Source organism: Mesoplodon densirostris, chromosome 4 (genome assembly GCF_025265405.1).
Source record: "Mesoplodon densirostris isolate mMesDen1 chromosome 4, mMesDen1 primary haplotype, whole genome shotgun sequence".
Lineage (NCBI taxonomy): Eukaryota > Metazoa > Chordata > Mammalia > Artiodactyla > Ziphiidae > Mesoplodon > Mesoplodon densirostris.
Window position 1 is genome coordinate 125040098 of NC_082664.1, and position 15026 is coordinate 125055123.

Below are 15026 nucleotides of genomic sequence, written 5' to 3' on the forward strand. Positions count from 1 at the left end.
GGGATGCTGATCTACCAATTCAAATAAACCATTTAACAAAACTAAAATGTATCACATCTTGTCCTTTATGTCTGTAATAGCAGGCAGATTCTCAAACTAGATACAAATACAAAGTAGACATTTTATCACCTTTTCTGGAAAGCCAAAAGCTTTCTCAAAATCCACTTGAAAGCTGATGCCACGACTGTGTAATATAAATACAGGCCAAGGACCAAGCTCCAGTCCTTCAAGATGGGATTTTTTCAGGTGAATCTAGATATTTAAAAAATTCATATCCTCCAAATTATGGAGAATAGAGGAAAATGTCAGGAGAGTTAATGGCCTTACTAAATTGAACACTGTCATGAGTTAAAAGACAAAAAAAAAAAAATCAGTCCACAACACAACTGACGTTCACACCATTCCACTGTTCACTCACTGGAGGTGACAGCCCGAGGCAGCACTGTGATCAAAGAGAAAGGTGGAGGGCTTCCCTGGTGGCACAGTGGTTAAGAATCCACCTGCCAATGCAGGGGACATGGGTTCAAGTCCTGGTCCAGGAAGATCCCACATGCTGCAGAGCAACTAAGCCCATGCACCACAACTACTGAGCCTACGCTCTAGAGCCCGTGAGCCACAACTACTGAAGCCCACGCACCTAGAGCCCATGCTTCGCAACAAGAGAAGCCAACGCAATGAAAAGCCTGCGCACCACAACAAAGAGTAGCCCCCGCTCACCGCAATTAGAGAAAGCCTGTGCACAGCAACGAAGACCCAACTCAGCCAAAAATAAATAAATAAATTTATTTTAAAAAAAGAGAAAGGTGGAATTATGTGTGGGTTATATGTTACCATCTTCATATTGGCATGGTCTGGCAGAGCCATATATAGGTGTTATGATGGGATTCAAGCCTTGAAATCATGGTATTTGTGATCAGAATTAATGGAGGTTTTCATCTGTTACCCATTGCTACTTTAAAAACAATAAAACAGAATCCTTCTGAGGCTTAAAAGATAAATATTAAAAGAGCAAATGGGTACAGAAATCTCATTAACTGATTACTTAGGATCACTTCTCTCAAACCACTGACATATTAATTTGAAGCAAAGTTTAAATTGTTCTGTTACAGTTTAAATAAGTAATACACTCACATGGGTCAAAAATCAAACAAAGAGCTGTGCAATAAGAATAAAATACCTAGGATCAAACCTACCTAATGAGACAAAAGACCTGTACTCCAAAAACTATAAGACACTAATGAAAGAAATTGAAGCTGACACAAACAGATGGAAAGATATACCATGTTCTTGGATTGGAAGAATCAATCTTGTTAAAATGACCATATAACATAAAGCAATCTACAGATTTAATGCAATCCCTATCAAATTACCAATGGCATTTTTCACAGAACTAGAATACTTTTAAAATTTGTGTGGAAACACAAAAGACTCTGAATAGCCAAAACAATCCTGAGAAAAAAGAACAGAGCTGGAGGAATCATGCCCTGGGACTTCAGACTACACTACAAAGCTACAGTCATTAAAGAGTATGGTACTGGCACAAAGACAGACACAGATCAATGGAACAGGATAGAAAGCCCAGAAATAAACCCACACACCTATGGTCAATTAATCTACAACAAAGGAGGCAAGAATATATAATGGAGAAAAGACAGTCTCTTTGATAAGTGGTGCTGGGGAAACTGGACAGCTACATGTAAAAGAATGAAATTAGAACATTCTCTAACACTATATACAAAAATAAACTCAAAACAGATTAAAGACCTAAATGTAAGACAGGATACTATAAAATTCCTAGGGGAAAACATAGGCAGAACACTCTCTGACATAAATTGCAGCAATAGTTTTTTGGATCCATCTCCTAGAGTAAAAGCAAGAATAAACAAATGGGGCCTAATTAGACTTAAAAGTTTTTGCACAGCAAAGGAAACAATCAACAAAATGAAAAGAAAACCTATAGAATGGGAGAAAATATTTGCAAATGATGAGACTGACAAGGGAGGGATTAATTTCCAAAGTATCCAAACAGCTCATACAGCTCAATTAAAAAAAAAAAAGGGCAGAACCTAAGTAGACATTTCTCCAAAGAGGATATACAGATGGCCAACAGGCATGTGAAAAGATGCTCAATATTGCTAATTATTAGAGAAGTGGAAATCAAAACTACAATGAGGTATCACCTCACACCAGTCAGAATGGCCATCATCAAAAAGGTTACAAGTAATAAATGCTGGAGAGGGTGTGAAGAAAAGGAAACCCTCCTACATTGTCAGTGAGAATGTAAATTGGTGCAGCCACTATGGAGACCAGCACAGAGGTTCCTTAAAAAACTAAAAATAGAGTTACCATGTGATCCAGCAATCCCATTCCTGGGCATATATCTGGAAAAGACAAAAACTCTAATTTGAAAAGACATATGCATATGTATAATAGATAACTAATAAGGACCTACTGTATAGCACAGGGAACTCTACTCAATACTCTGTAATGGTTTTTACAGGAAAAGAATCTAAAAAAGAGTGGATATATGTATAACTGATTCAGTTTGCTGTACACCTGAAACTAACATGACATTGTAAATCAACTATACTCCAATAAAAATTTTAAAAAAGAAAAAGACACATACACCCCAATGTTCATAGCAGCACTATTTACAATAGCCAGCAAAAGGAAGCAACCTAAATGTGCATAAACAGCTATATGGATAAAGAAGATGTGGCATATATGCACAATGAAATATTACTCAGCCATAAAAAAAGAATGAAATAATGCTATTTGCAGCAACATGGATGAACTTAGAGATTACCATACTAAGTGAAGTAAGTCAGAAGGGAAAGACAAATATCATACAATATCACTTATATGTGGACTCTAAAAAAATCATACAAATGAACTCATTTACAATACAGAAATAGACTCACAGACATAGAAAACAAATTTATGGTTACCAAAGGGGAAAGAGTAGAAGGGATAAATTGGGAGTTTGAGATTAACAGACACAAACTACTATATATAAAATAGATGAACAACAAGGACTTGCTGTATAGTACAGGGAACTGTATTCAATATCTTGTAATAACCTATCATGGAAAAGAATCTGAAAAATATATATATTGGGCTGGCCAAAAAGTACCTTCAGTTTTTAACTAAAAATAAAAGACCCATTTTTCATTTTCACCAAGAACTTTATTGAAGAACATATTCACCCTTTTTGTTCCACTACCTTCTCCCATTTTTCAGTCAACTTCATAATTCCATCCTCCCAAAACTTTTAATCTTCTTGAGCAAAGAACTGTTCCAGATGCCCTTTACAGTCTTCCAGGGAATTTAAATTTTTTCCATTAAGAGAATTTTGTAAATACCTAAATAAATGGAAATCCGAAGGTGCAATGTCTGGTGAATACAGCAGATGAATCAGAACTTCCCAGGCAAGCTGTAACAGTTTTTGCCTGGTCATCAAAGAAACATGTGGTCTTGGATTATCCTAATGCAAGATTCTGCATTTTCTGTTGACGAATTCCGGACATTTTCATCGAGTGCTGCTTTCAGTTGGTCTAACTGGGAGTAGTACTTGTTGGAATTAATCATTTGGTTTTCCGGAAGAAGCCCATAATAGAGGACTCCCTTCCAATCCCACCATACACACAACATCACCTTCTTTGGATGAAGACCAGCCTTCGGTGTAGTTGGTGGTGGTTCATTTCGCTTGCCCCACGATGTTTTCCATTCCACATTGTTGTACAGTATCCACTTTTCATCACCTGTCACAACTTGTTTTAAAAACAGAACGTTTTCATTACATTTCAGTAGAGAATCGCATGCAGAAATATGGTCAAGAAGGTTTTTTTCGTTTAACTTCTGTGGAAACCAAACATCAAATTGATTCACATAACCAAGCTGTTGCAAATTATTTTCAGTGCTTGATTTGGATATTTTGAGTATGTCGGCTATCTCCTGCGTGGTACAATATTGATTGTTCTCAATTAACATCTCAATTTGATCACTATCAACTTCAACTGGTCTACCCAACCGTGGAGAATCGTCCAGCGCAAAATCTCCAGCACAAAACTTTGCAACCCGCTTTTGACAAGTTTGGTCAGTCACAACACCTTCTCCATATACTGCACAAATCTTCTATTGCGTTTCAGTTGTGTTTTTACCTTTCTTGAAATAATAAAGCATAATATGCTGAAAATGCTGTTTTCTTCCATCTTCAATATTAAAATGGCTACACAAAAATTCACCAATTTTGATGTCTTTTTTTAAAGGCACACTGATATGACAGCTGTCACATACAATCTAACAAAATTGTTTCGAATGAAGTTAAAGACAACTAAGTGCTACTAGAGCCAACTTACAGAAAAACTGTACGAACATTTTGGCCAACACAATATATATATATATATACATATATATATATATGTATATATATATATATATATATATATATACATATATATATACACATATAACTGAATCACTTTGTTTTACACCTGAAACAAACACATTATAAATCAACTATACCTCAATAAAATAAGTAAATAAAATTAAATTTAAAAATTTAAGGGCTTCCCTGGTGGCGCAGTGGTTGGGAATCTGCCTGCCAATGCAGGGGACACGGGTTTGAGCCCTGGTCTGGGAAGATCCCACATGCCGCGGAACAACTAGGCCTGTGAGCCACAACTACTGAGCCTGTGCATCTGGAGCCTGTGCTCCGCAACAAGAGAGGCCGCGATAGTGAGAGGCCTGCGCGCTGCGATGGAGAGTGGCCCCCACCTGCCGCAACTAGAGAAAGCCCTCACACAGAAACGAAGACCCAACACAGCCAAAAATAAATAAATAAATAAGAATTTTTAAAGGTGTACAATAAAAACTTTTGCATCCTCCAATTACTCAGTTCCAATGTGCTACCCTACTGATAATACACTTGCATCACTTTTTAAATTACTTCTAAGATATTTTGCAAAAAGGAATATATCATAACTCCCCCCCTTCTTTACACAAAAGGTAGCATTAAGAGCATGATCTCTGAAGCCAGATTGCCCATGTTTAAACCCCATTTCTTCCACAAATTAGCTGTGACTTTAAGCAAGTTTCATAACCTCTTAGTGCCTCAGTTTCCTCATCTGTATAATAAGGTTGTCTCATATGGTTATGTGAGGATTAGATGAGCAAATATATGTATGAAGCACTTAGGACAGGGCCTGGCACACAGTGAGCCACCTATATGTGACATGTGGTGCTGTCACCATAGGAAGGTGTGGTATCAGAAGTCTAAGTGCGTGGGCTCTGGAGTGAGACTGCCCAAAATCAAATCTTACTTCCTTACATGTGAAATGTAGAAAATAATAGTACTTACCCTCACAGGGTTGTTGTGAGATTGAAATGGACAGTGCCTCACACTGGGTAAGCATGGCTGTATTTCCTCAGGTCCGAAATGCCATGTATGTAAGACACACCATTATTTTATGGACTAGGAAAGAAAAAAAGCATCCAATTAAATTATGACATGCCTTTGACTATAACACATCATCATTACAAGTATGTCACAAAGTGAAAACATGCACATCTTAGAATTGATGAAATATGGGATACAAGTGTTAGCTATTACACTCTTATTTTCACTTAAAAATACATCTTGGATATCATTCTTTATTGGTGCAAAGAGAGCCTCTCCTTTTTTTTGTTTAAGTGGCTATATAGTAATCCATTGTGTGGTTGAGCCATAAATTATTTAACGGTCTCCTATTAGTTTCCAGTCTATTGCTGTTACAAACAATACCGCAATGAATAACCTTGCAGACGAGTCATTTTGCACGCCTGATAGTCTATCTGTAGGATAAATTTCCAGAACTGGCATTGATGGGTCAAAGAGCACACATATTTGAAATTTTGGCAGGTATTCTAAGCTCCAGTTTAAATGGTCAGTCTAATCTCGCAAATTCTCACTCTAGAAAGCCATCTTACAGAAATTCTAGCACGAGTTGCAAAGACATATGGAATAACTATAGCAAGAATGTGTGACGTGGAGACATAGAGCACAGTGCTCCACAGTATAAACTCATCTAAGCCTCACAGTCCTATGAGGCAGGGCTAATTCTCCCCGTTTTACAGTTACGGAGACTGGAGACAGAGGGGAAAGCTGCAGAAAGAGGACTGCGCCCAGGCAGCCTGCTTCTAGTCTGTGCTCTTAGCATGATACAAATATACTCTTTTGAAATAGTGAAAAAAAAAATTGAGAAACCTGAATGTTCCGAAGTGAGTTAGTTAATATTATTATTCGGGGGGGGATAAATTAGGAGTTTGGGACTAACATATACACACTACTACACATAAAACAGATAACCAACAAGGACCTACTGTATAGCACAGGGAACTATAATCAATATTTTATAATAACCTACAAGTGAAAAGAATCTGAAAAAGAAAATATATATATACATATCTGAAGCACTTTGCTGTACACCTAAAACTAACACAACATTGTAAATCAACTATACTTCAATAAAATATATATATGTATTGTTATAAATCTACACTGTGGGAAACAGTGTAACCATGATAAAGAATGAAGTAGGGCTTCCCTGGTGGCGCAGTGGTTGAGAGTCCGCCTGCCGATGCAGGGGACACGGGTTCGTGTCCTGGTCCGGGAAGATCCCACATGCCGCGGAGCGGCTCGGACCGTGCGCCATGGCCACTGAGCCTGCGCGTCCGGAGCCTGTGCTCCGCAACGGGAAAAACCACAACAGTGAGAGGCCCGCGTACCGCAAAAAAAAAAAAAAAAAAAAAAAAGAATGAAGTAGATCTTCATATGGCAACCTTAACACATGTCCACAATGTATTGTCTTGTTAAAAAAATTTAAAAGGAGTCTGCAGGGCAGTTAGCACAGGCTGAGGACATTCCAATAGATGTCAGTAGTCATGTATCAATCTGACAGATAGATAATAAAAGGTCTAGAAGGATAATTAAACAATTAAGGATATTTACTCCAAATCCCCAATTGTGAGCGAGTGATAGGGACTTCACTTTGTATACTTCCAAATTATTTGAATCCTTTTACTGAGCCTGTTGTTGTTGTTAGAAGGTCATTTAATTCCAGACAAAATTTTCCTTCATCCTTGCACCAATGTCATCAGAAACACCAAGAAATGATTGGGTATAAAAGGACACTACGGACCTTGTGAGTTAAAAAAAAAAAAAAAAAGAAGAAGAAGAACCAACCCAGATTCAGAGAAATATAGCATTGACCTGTACTACTGTATTACTTGGGAAATGATTCAGCACAATCATCTACTAAAGTCACTTATCAAATACTAATAGTATTTAAATGACTACAAGACAGTTCAATTTCCTTTAGCACTTTTTGTATTGTTTCCTCCATTTCTAAGTTCTTTTGACCCCCTGGAATCTTCCCGAGCTGACTTGAATTTCTCTTTCACCAGATACCAATTAAAGTAAAATTTAAGATCTTTTACACCAGGATGTGCGGGGGTGGGGGGCTGTCTATGAATGATCCTAAAGGGAATACTTTTTTTTTGAAAGGTCCAGTCTAGGCTGAGGTGGTGGAGTAGGTCTGAGCACACAGAGCAAAGTCATTGATGATTTCAGGAGAGGGAATTCCCTGGTGGTCCAGTGGGTAGGACTCTCCGCTTCCACAGCAGGGGCTACTCTTCATTGAGGTGCGTGGGCTTCTCATTGCAGTGGCTTCTCTTGTTGCAGAGCATGGGCTCTAGGAACGCAGGCTTCAGTAGTTGTGGGTCATGGGCTCTAGAGCACAGGCTCAGTAGTTGTGGTACACGGACTTAGCTGCTCCGTGACATGTAGGATCTTGCCGGACCAGGGATCAAACCCGTGTCCTCTGCATTGGCAGGCAGATTCTTAACCACTGTGCCACCAGGGAAGTCCCTAAAGGCAATTTTTAAGGAATCAGTTCTCTACCAGGAAAGCCAAGAAGAGGACTAAAGTTTCATCTTCCTGTAAAGAACTGGGCTACCGAGGTTCTCAGCAGGAAGCATCTCTTCCAGTCCACCCAACCCTCTGAGGTCCAAGCTGTTCCACTCACTTCAGGCTCTGGATAAAGTTCCCATCAGGAGATCCTAATTTTTCATGCCTCTCTTCTTTTTGTCACCCTTTTCATACTTCTTAAAGTGGTCAGCTCTCCTTCCAACTTCATCTTAGCTTTTCTTTCATTGTTAGCTTTTTTTCTCTTTCATACTTCTGCTGAGAGTTTTTTTTTTGGAGTATGGGGCATTTGGAAAACTTTAGGAGAAAAATGTTCTGCCTCCTTTCTCGTTGGTCTAAAAATGTGATTTCACTGTATCCTGGGAACCCTGTTTTACTGTCCCATTACTATTCTGTGCTGGTGTCTTGGAGGTGACTGGAAGTGGTTTCTGGAACAGATATGGTTTCTGAATTCGTAAACTCCCTTTGTGTCCCGAGGTCAGAGGGATCCACACTCTCTGGCCATGGTTGGAGCCCTAAAGCTAGAAGTCATATTTGATGCTTTACAACAAAAAGGACAGAATTTGCTGTCTTCTTTGAGATCTTGCCCATAACTGCTCATCTTCCTGGTGGATATTTGCTACTGGTGCTTTGAGGTTTGTACTTCCTTTCCTTTTCTTTACTTTCCTTATTTAACTAAAACATTGTCTTGGTTTTCTTCTGCTTCACGGTAGTATTCAAAACATCTATTCTTTTCAGCTGTTCTTCTTTCATGATGAAAGGGGTCAACTATGGATACTGCTTCCTTATCCTGTGTCACTTCAAGAATATGCTTGCGGATGGGGCGCCCCCCTCAGGGTCTGCCTCCTCCCCAAGGGGTGGTCCATCCCTCCCTGCCTTTCTTCTCCTTTATGCACCTGCCATCAATTCTCCTGCAAAGCTCAGCGTCCAACCCCAAGCCATTTGCTCAGGAAGCTCCCTGTGCAGCCTCAGCCACAATGCCTCCCGTGCTTTCCACTGGAACTAAAGCGCCACTTCCTGGTTGTGTCTTTATGTGAAATATATAACTTCCTGGATTGCATCATTTCCTGGAGGCCAGCATCCCACTGAACCAACAACTTCCCTATTCAAATTTGTCCTTGTCACCTACAGTGTACTTGGAAGTCAACGCCTGATTTTAGTCCCTCGTTCAAAATTTGTTAAGAGGGTGTTAAGTGAGACTTCCCTGGTGGTGCAGTGGTTAAGAATCCGCCTGCCAATACAGGGGACATGGGTTCGAGCCCTGGTCCGGGAAGATCCCACATGCCGTGGAGCAACTAAGCCTGTGCGCCACAACTACTGAGCCAGCCCTCTAGAGCCCACGAGCCACAACTACTGAGCCCACGTGCCACAACTACTGAAGCCCACAGGCCTAGAGCCTGTGCTCCGCAACAAGAGAAGCCACCGCAATGAGAAGACCGCGCACTGCAACGAAGAGTAACCCCCGCTCACGGCAACTAGAGAAAGCCCGCGCACAGCAGCGAAGACCCAACTCAGCCAAAAATAAATAAATTAATTAATTTTTTAAAAAAGAGGGTGTTAAGTGTTCTTATCACAAACAAACAAAGGGACATAAGGAAACTTTGGGAGGTGATGTGTATGTCTATTACCTTGGTTGTTGTAAAGATCTCACAAGTGTGGGCATGTGTCCAAACTCATAAAATTGCACACATTAAATCTGTGTCATTCTTGGTTTATCAGTTAGGTCACAATAGACCTGCTTTAAAGTAACTCCAATCTTTTGTAATGCTCTGCAACATCTAGGGGTTTTTTTTTGTATTTTTCAACCAACTCCTTTTTTTTTTAACATCTTTATTGGAGAATAATTGCTTTACAATGTGGTGTTAGTTTCTGCTGTATAATAAAGTGAATCAGCTATATGCATACATATATCTCCATATCCCCTCCCTCTTGCGTCTCCCTCCAACCCTCCTTATCCCATCCCTCTAGGTGGTCGCAAAGCACTGAGCTGATATCCATGTACTATGCGGCTGCTTCCTACTAGCTATCTATTTTACGTTTGGTAGTGTATATATGTCAATGTTACTCTCTCACTTCGTTCCAACTTACCCTTCCCCCTCCCCACATCCTCAAGTCCATTCGCTACATCTGTGTCTTTATTCCTGTCCTGCCCCTAGGTTCATCAGAACCCCTTTTTTTTTCTTTAGATTCCATATATGTGTTAGCATACGGTATTTGTTTTTCTCTTTCTGACTTACTTCTCTCTGTATGACCGACTCTAGGTCCATCCACCTCACTACAAATAAGTCAGTTTCATTTCTTTTTATGGCTGAGTAATATTCCATTGTATATATGTGCCACATCTTCTTTATCCATTCATCTCTTGATGGACACTTAGGTTGCTTCCATGTCCTGGCTATTGTAAATAGTGCTGCAATGAACATTTTGGTACATGACTCTTTTTGAATTATGGTATTCTCAGGGTATATGCCCAGTAGTGGGATTGCTGGGTCATAAGGTAGTTCTATTTTTAGTTTTTTAAAGAACCTCCATACTGTTCTCTATAGTGGCTGTATCAATTTACATTCCCACCAACAGTGCAAGAGGGTTGCCTTTTCTCCACACCCTCTCCAGCATTTATTGTTTGTAGATTTTTTGAAGATGGCCATACTGACCAGTGTGAGGTGATATCACATTTTAGTTTTGATTTGCATTTCTCTAATGAATAGTGATGTTGAGCATCTTTGCATGTGTTTGTTGGCAATCTAGATATCTTCTTTGGAGAAATGTCTGCTTAAGTCTTCTGTCCATTTTTGGATTGGGTTGTTTTTTTTTGATATTGAGCTGCATGAACTGCTTGTATACTTTACAGATTAATCCTCTGTCAGTTGCTTCGTTGGCAAATACTTTCTCCCATTCTGAGTGTTGTCTTTTCGTATTATTTATGGTTTCCTTTGCTGTGCAAAAGCTTTTAAGTTTCATTAGGTCCCATTTGTTTATTTTTGTTTTCATTTCCATTTCTCTAGGAGGTGGGTCAAAAAGGACCATGCTGTGATTTATGTCATAGAGTGTTCGGCCTATGTTTTCCTCTAAGAGTTTGATAGTGTCTGGCCTTACATTTAGGTATTTAATCCATTTTGAGTTTATTTTTGCATATGGTGTTACGAAGTGTTCTACTTTCAGGCTTTTACATGTAGCTGCCCAGTTTTCCCTGCACCAGTTATTGAAGGGGCTGGCTTTTCTCCATTGTATACTCTTGCCTGCTTTACCGAAGATAAGGTGACCATATGTGTGAGGGTTTCTCTCTGGGCTTTCTATCCTGTTCCATTGATCTATATTTCTGTTTTTGTGCCAGTACCATACTGTCTTGATTACTGTAGCTTTGTAGTATAGTCTGAAGTCAAGGAGCCTGATTCCTCCAGCTCCATTTTTCTTTCTCAGTATTGCTTTGGCTATTTGGGGTCTTTTGTGTTTCCATATGAACTGTGCAATTTTTTGTCCTAGTTCTTTGAAAAATGCCAATGGTAGTTTGATAGGGATTGCACTGAATCTGTAGATTGCTTTGGGTAGTATAGTCATTTTCAAAATATTGATTCTTCCAATCCAAGAACATGGTATATCTCTCCATCTGTTTGTATCATCTTTAATTTCTTTCATCAGTGTCTTAGTTTTCTGCATACAGATCTTTTTGTCTCCTTATGTAGATTTTTTCCTAGGTATTTTATTCTTTTTGTTGCAATGGTAAATGGGAGTGTTTCCTTAAATTCTCTTTCAGATTTTTCATCATTAGTGTATAGGAATGCAAGAGATTTCTGTGCATTCATTTTGTATCCTGCTACTCTACCAAATTCACTGATGAGCTCTAGTAGTTTTCTGGTAGCATCTTTAGGATTCTCTATGTATAGTATCATGTCATCTGCAAACAGTGACAATTTTAATTCTTATTTTCTGATTTGTATTCCTTTTATTTCTTTTTCTTCTCTGATTGCTGTGGCTAAAACTTCCAAAACTATGTTGAATAATAGTGGTGAAAGTGGGCAACCTTGGCTTTTTCCTGATCTTAGTGGAAATGGTTTTGGTTTTTCACCATTGAGAATGATGTTGGCTGTGGGTTTGTCATATATGGCCTTTATTATGTTGAGGTAGGTTCCCTCTGTGCCCACTTTCTGGAGAGTTTTTATCATAAATGGGTGTTGAATTTTGTCAAAAGCTTTTTCTTCATCTATTGAGATGATCATATGGTGTTTATCCTTCAATCTGTTAATATGGTGTATCACCTTGATGATTTGCACATATTGAAGAATTCTTGCATTCCTGGGATAAACCCCACTTGAGCATAGTGCATGATCCTTTTAATGTGCTGTTGGTTTCTGTTTGCTAGCATTTTGTGGAGGATTTTTTTTTTTTGGCGGAACACGGGCCTCTCACTGTTGTGGCCTCCCCCGTTGCAGAGCACAGTCTCCGGATGCGCAGGCTCAGCGGCCATGGCTCACGAGCCTAGCTGCTCTGCGGCATGTGGGATCTTCCTGGACTGGGGCATGAACCCGTATCCCCTGCATCAGCAGGCAGACTCTCAACCACTGAGTCACCAGGGAAGCCCTTGTTGAGGATTTTTGCATCTATATTCATCAGTGATATTGGCCTGTAGTTTTCTTTTTTTGTGACATCTTTGTCTGCTTTTGGTATCAGGTTGATGGTGGCCTTGTAGAATGAGTTTGGGAGTGTTCCTTCCTCTGCTATATTTTGGAAGAGTTTGAGAAGGATAGGTGTTAGCTCTTCTCTGAATATTTGCTAGAATTCGCCTGTGAAGCCCTCTGGTCCTGGGCTTTTGCTTGTTGGAAGATTTTTAATCTCAGTTTCAATTCATTCCTTGTGATTGGTCTGTTCATATTTTCTATTTCCTCCTGGTTCAGTCTTGGAAGGTTATACCTTTCTAAGAATTTGTCCATTTCTTCCAGGTTGTCCATTTTATTGGCATAGAGTTCCTTGTAGTAGTCTCTTAGGCTGCTTTGTATTTCTGTGGTGTCCATTGTAACTTCTTCTTTTTCATTTCTAATTTTATTGATTTGAGTCCTCTCCCTCTTTTTCTTAATGAGTCCGGCTAATGGTTTATAAACTTTATCTTCTCAAAGAACCAGCTTTTAGTTTTATTGATCTTTGCTATTGTGTGCTTCCTTTCTTTTTCATTTATTTCTGATCTGATTTTTATGATTTCTTTCCTTTTGCTAACTTTTGGGGGTTTTTTTGTTCTTCTTTCTCTAATTGCTTTAGGTGTAAGGTTAGGTTTTTTATTTGAGATGTTTCTTGTTTCTTAAGGTACACTTGTATAGCTATAAACTTCCCTCTTAGAACTGCTTTTGCTCCATCCCATAGGTTCTGGGTCGTTGTGTTTTCACTGTCATTTGTTTCTAGGTATTTTTTGATTTCCTCTTTGATTTCTTCAGTGATCTCTTGGTTATTTAGTAGTGTATTGTTTAGCTTCCATGTGTTTGTATTTTTTACAGTTTTTTTCCCTGTAATTGAAATCTAGTCTCATAGTGTTGTGGCTGGAAAAGATACTTGATACGATTTCAATTTTCTTAAATTTACCAAGGCTTGACCCAAGATATGGTCTATCCTGGAGAATGTTCCATGAGCACTTGAGAAGAAAGTGTATTCTGTTGTTTTTTGGAGGAATGTCCTATAAATATCAATTAAGTCCATCTTGTTAAATTTGTTATTTAAAGCTTGTGTTTCCTTATTTATTTTCATTTTGGATGATCTGGTCATTGGTGAAAGTGGAGTGTTAGAATCCCCTACTCTTACTGAGTTACTGTCGATTTCCGCTTTATGGCTGTTAGAATTTGCCTTATGTATTGAGGTACTCCTGTGTTGGGTACATAAATATTTACAATTGCTATATCTTCTTCTTGGATCGACCCCTTGATCATTATGTAGTGTTCTTCTTTGTCTCTTGTAATAGTCTTTATTTTAAAGTCTATTTTGTCTGATATGAGAATTGTTACTCCAGCTTTCTTTTGATTTCCATTTGCATGGAATATCTTTTTCCATCCCCTCACTTTCAGTCTGTATGTGTCCTTAGGTCTGAAGTGGGTCTCTTGTAGACAGCATATATATGGGTCTTGTTTTTGTATCCATTCAGCCAATCTGTGTCTTTTGGTGGGAGCATTTAGTCCATTTACATTTAAGGTAATTATTGATATGTATGTTCCTATTCCCATTTCCTTAATTGTTTTGGGTTCGTTATTGTAGGTCTTTTCCTTCTGTTGTGTTTCTTGCTTAGAGAAGTTCCTTTAGCATTTATTGTAAAGCTGGTTTGGTGGTGCTGAACTCTCTCAGCTTTTGCTTGTCTGTAAAGATTTTAATTTCTCCGTCAAATCTGAATGAGATCCTTGCTGGGTAGAGTCATCTTGGTTGTAGGTTTTCCCCTTTCATCACTTTAAATATGTCCTGCCACTCCCTTCTGGCTTGAAGAGTTTCTGCTGAAATTTCAGCTGTTAACCTTATGGGGATTCCCTTTTATGTTATTTGTTGCTTTTCCCTTGCTGCTTTTAATATCTTTTCTTTGTGTTTAAGTTTTGATAGTTTGATTAATATGTGTCTCGGCCTGTTTCTCTTTGAGTCTATCCTGTATGGTACTCTCTGTGCTTCCTGGACTTGATTGACTATTTCCTTTCCCATTTTAGGTATGTTTTCGACTATAATATCTTCAAATATTTTCTCAGACCCTTTTTTTTTCTCTTCTTCTTTGGACCCCCTATAATTCGAATGTTGGTGCATTTAATGTTGTCCCAGAGGTCTCTGAGACTGTCCTCAATTCTTTTCATTCTTTTTTCTTTATTCTGCTCCCTGGCAGTTATTTCCACCATTTTATCTTCCAGCTCACTTATCCATTCTTCTGCCTCAGTTATTCTGCTATTGATTCCTTCTAGAGTATTTTTAATTTCAGTAACTGTGTTGTTCATCACTGTTTGTTTGCTCTTTAGTTCTTCTAGATCCTTGTTAAATATTTCTTGTATTTTCTCCATTCTTTTTCCGAGATTTTGGGTCATCTTCACTATCATTACTCTGAATTCTTTTTCAG